Source organism: Arachis hypogaea, chromosome 8, assembly GCF_003086295.3.
Source record: "Arachis hypogaea cultivar Tifrunner chromosome 8, arahy.Tifrunner.gnm2.J5K5, whole genome shotgun sequence".
NCBI classification, from domain to species: domain Eukaryota; kingdom Viridiplantae; phylum Streptophyta; class Magnoliopsida; order Fabales; family Fabaceae; genus Arachis; species Arachis hypogaea.
In genome coordinates, this window is record NC_092043.1 from 43,404,103 (window position 1) to 43,409,559 (window position 5,457).

Sequence of the window (5,457 nt, forward strand, 5' to 3'; positions counted from 1 at the left end):
TTAAATAGAATATTAAAAACTTTTAAAAGATTTTAAAAGTTTATCAGCTCTTAAAAAGCCAGTAATACCAATCGCACCTTGATGAGTCAATAGCAAAATCTTAATAATAGCAATATGGGTTTGGGAGAAAGGATGAACAAAAAAAAAAAAAAAAACAAGTCGAAACGAGTATTTGTGGAGATTATTCTTGATGGGGGTGCTAAAATGAGATCTGTGAATCCTACAGAGATGGGGATTTGTCCTGGAAATAAATGGAAACGGTGATAAGAATATAGATACATATTCTACAGAAATCTGTGAAATTTTTGTGAAGTGTAAGATTTTTAAATAAATACTTTTAATTTTAAAAATATTATTACATATTAAAATTAGCTATTAAAATTAATCATTATGCATTGGTGTGTATAAATATATATATATATATATATAATTTAATTTATTTTTAATATATATTTTATTTTTCAAAATATATTTTATACTGATATTGATTTTAGTGTATATCTAAAATGATTGTTTTAATTTATATATGTATATAAATCTATTTGTTAAAATTTAGAAACCTTAATTTCTTATTTCTAATTTCTCTTTTAAATTTTTACATAGTGTTACAAATCTCACACTAAGCTTTTATTTTTATGTAAATCTCACATTTTCAACTTCTAATTAAATTATTTTTATAAAATAAATATATTATGAATTTTTAATTTATAAGTTAAATTATACTAAATTATGAATTCAAATTAATTTATTTTATAATCTTTATATTTTATTATTTTTATTTTTAATTTTTAAAAAATAATATCTATAAATATTTGAAGATATCTACCTTCCCAAGCAAAGATAAATAAATAAAGATTCAACCCATTGTCATTCCTATTTAGGAGATTCAACCCATGTTTAAAAAGGTAAAAACTGAAACTTTGACATCCAAATTGATTGATAAATAACACTAGAACAAAACAAACCCAATATATTTGTTCAATGAAGTGCAGTTGTTCATTCAATTGAACCGACAAATGGACATTATTGATACACCCCCTAAAATCATGTGAAAATTCATAGAAGAAAATCTACAGTGGGTTAAGTGCGAGCTTTTTATCCTGTGACTGACTGTCGGCAAAAGCAAAAATGCAAAATTTGAGAGGTTCCGTGCAATGTACTCCCGTGACTTTACTAAAAAATCTTAATTATTTAATAGATTTTGCCACATAACTTTTCAATGCAATACATCTACAATATATTAAGAGTGAAAAGAACAGAGCATAAGACAGTGCATTAAAAGGGGCTGAGTAATTGTGCAGAGAGCGCATCATTGAACAGAACAAAGTGATAAGTGTTGTCTTCTACGGTTCTACCCTTTGCATAATTCACGAGCACTCTCCCTTTTCGAGTTTCCTTCCACATGCTATTTATTTCAAGCTTGGTCAAGTAGCAAATTTCAGATTTGACATTATTTTGTCTTTGATCAACTTTGTTTTATATCAAATATGTTAAAGATAAGAGACTAAATTAAAAAAAATGTATATTATTAAATTATATTTAAGTTGTTTGAAATATAAAAAAATCATAATAATAAAAATATAATATTTTATAATAAATATTTAAATATATTAAATAATTCTAATAAATATTAATTGATCTTAATATATTTTTATAAAATACATAATTTTTTCAAGTATTTTTTTCTTGCAATTCTTGGAAAAATTATTTTGTATAAGATACGAGTGTAGTTGAGTGGGAAGAGTTAAGAGTTTATGCCGGAGGTTTGACTATCATCTTAAATATAAGAGAAAATGTCACTTTTCTCTTCTGTGAGATGTTAAAATGTCATTCTTCTCCTCTCTATTTTATAAATGTACATTTTTCTCCTTTTTAACTTTTCAAAAACCTCCTCTTTAATCCATTTTAAATTTTTTGTGTTAATAATGTTAACTTTATCCATTTTTTATGAAAAAAAATAAATTATTTTTTGAAAAAATATCCATTAACAAAAATTTTAGTTTTTATCATTAAATTTTGCTTACCAAAATATCCTTTAATAAATTATTCTTTTATTAATTAAATTGTATTTTTAACGAAATATTTTCAAAAAAATTAATAATTAAATTATTTTTTTCTAAAATACCTATTTTCAATAATTTTTTAATTATTAAATTGTGATTTTACTAAAATTTTTGTTAACAATTATTTTTATATTTACTATTAATTTTTTTTATATTAATATATATTATTTTAATATTAAATAAAAAAATCTTACCACTGGTAATATGTATAACAATTAATATTTATTGATATTGAAAAATAATCTTACTAAAATTTTTTATTTAATGTTAAAATAATATATAGATATCGAAAAATTAATAGTAAAATATAAACAAATTGTTAACAAAAATTTTGGTAAAATTATAATTTAATAATTAAAAAATTATTAAAGGGTATTTAAAAAAATAACATAATTATTAAATTTTTTAAAAATACAATTTAATCAATAAAAAAATAATTTATTAAAGAATATTTTATTAAGCAAAATTTAATAATAAAAAATAAAATTTTTGTTAATGAATATTTTTTTAAAAAATAATTTTTTTTCTTAAAAAATAGATAAAGTTAACATTAGTTAACACAAAAAGTTTAAAATGGATTAAAAATGAGGTTTTTTAAAAGTTAGAAGGGAGGAAAATGTACATTTATAAAATAGAGGGGAGGAGAGTGTCATTTTAGCATCTCACAGGAGAGGGGAGTGGAATTTTCTCTAAATATAAATATAAAAGAGATATAACATTGTTAGTATTTTGTTGTCATATTTTACGATAGATTCTTCCATGATGAACGTAAAAGAAAAAATTACAAGGGAAATTACTGGTGAAATAGATTAAATGACAAACATGATATATAAACATAAAAAATTAGCCAACTCGACATATATATATAGAATGGCAATATATTCGCATTTATAATCAAATATTTAAACAATATTAACCAAAATTTATGAATAAATAATCAAACTTTATAACTAATATAATTAAACTAGGTTTATATTTATAAATAAAATAAAAATATAATAGTGGCTAATTATTTTGTTAAAAAATTAGTTTAAATATTTTAATGGTTAATTATTTTATTAAAAATATATAAAACAACATATATAAATATATAATAATTAATTTGGTAATTAGCTTTTAATATTCATAAAATATTTTATAAAACGAATATAAAAAATATTCACATCACAAAATTGAAGCGGCTCCAAAAATGGGCTATTTTTTTATAATGGATTGGAGGAATGTGTTAGAAATTACAAATCAGAAGCTCAATTTTGGGTAGGAGTAGAAGACTAAGGATCATATTTTAGATAAGAAAAAGTATAGGTAGACGATGAAAATATTAAACAATGTGAATAATAGATATATCGGATATTTATTTTACTAAGTGTACAGATAATTATTTTAATATTAAAATTTAGATAGTTAATTTAGAAATGTAGTGTGTTTTGATTTGATTGGTGATTGTGTATGTTGTTTAAAATAGTCATTGTTTACCTATCATTCTTCTTTAGATAAAGATAAAAAATTGAGAGTCACTTTGGGTGGGATAGAAAATGAGAGCCGGTTTTTGGTAAGAAAACAAAAAAAAATCAGAAAACCCAAATTAGAGGGTCTAATTTGCTTGTTAAAAAAAATTTTTAATGTTAGAATACAAATCTGATTCTCCGATTTATAATTTTGTTTATAAAAAAAAATAAAAATCATAAATTTGACTCTCAAATTTGTAGTATTCATACAAAATAAAAATACATTAAATTTTTATATAATTAAAAAACGCTACTTGTACTACAATACAAAAAATAAAAACTCCAAAACATATCTCGTATTTTATGAATTATTTTTTTCATAGTATCTCCCATACTAAAAAATGTTAAAAATCGTCAGTAAAAATTTGACGATATAAACATCACTAGTAATTGTTTATCGACGAATTTTAAGAATTTGACAATAATTCTAATACGAATTGTTTTTAGAATCGTCATTTTTATTGACCAATTACCGTCTAAAAATTTCGACGATAATATATATCATGTAATAAAATATTCTTAAAAAAGACTATTGAATTATCTCATGCGAAATTCGACAATAATATTTTTTTAATAAAAATAAAATTACGATGCTAATCATACTTCTCACTTAGGTCTAGTCTTATTATACTCTTATATGTGGTTTTGTTGAAAAAATACCAATTTTAAAAAAATTTATATAGTAAAATAGATGATATGAATGTAAAACACAATATATATAAAGTAGACCAACCAACATGTGTAAAATTTTATTTTTGATTTGGGAGTGGTTATTGATTTAATGCCTGCATCATACACAATGGAAACAAAGATGATACTGTTTACATCAAATACTCAAATTTATCTATCAATACATCATATTCGAAATTTTTTATTTAAATTATTTAAATATAATATTTATGGAAATATATAATATAAGATGTATTGACGTTTATTTAAAACAGATCATATTTCGAGTATAATGTCTAAAATAATCTTAAATACACATCTCGAATATATTGTACTTTGAATATGAAACAACGAAGCAATGCACAATTCATATGCTACCGGCATACATTTAAAATGCAGAGATCGGATATTGTGTATCCGAGATACGTGCTTAGTAAAAAAGCAAGCACAGTACCACAGATGCATTCGAATGCTATATAAGAAGTGTGTAACCGAGATCCTTTTCTTCATTCTACATTTTTTTGAAGTTTAGATAATTTTAAAAGCATATATGGCTAGACAAGGGGATTACGTTCGATCAGAGAATATTAACAAATTGAATGCAGCCTAACATGTGGTCGGAGCACTGAATTTTGAAGTCAGTTTATGTATCTGTTACTTTTAATAGTTAATATGTTTTGATTTATTTAATTTAGTTAATTAGTTAATTAGATGTTTAGTATTTATTTGGATGAGATTTAATTTATTGGAACAATAGAATATTAGAATTTGATTAGGTATATCTGAAATAATTTTTATTTACTGTGTTAGTCTATTATAAAATAATTACAATTTTATTTGTTATTCTTAATTAAATAATATCTTCTCTTGTGTATTAAATTAATTAATGATATAAAATAATTTTTATTTGTCGTGTTAGTTTATTATGAAAAAATTACAATTTTTATTTGTTATTCTTAATTAAATAACGTGCATTAAATTAGTTCATGCTTAAATTTAATTAAGTTATATTCGTAATTATTTTATTATAAAGTAATATTAAACATAATAGGCAATAAGTTTCAGAAGACTAATGGATAGTAGTTATTTAGTCACCACGGTTGTTCTTGGCACGTCATGTGACTTTGGAATTTTCACCGCCTGAAGTGCTATCACCTTATATTAGGGAGGCCGAGTTCAGACACGCAGTAGAACTAAGGGATTTCATCTTCACTAAT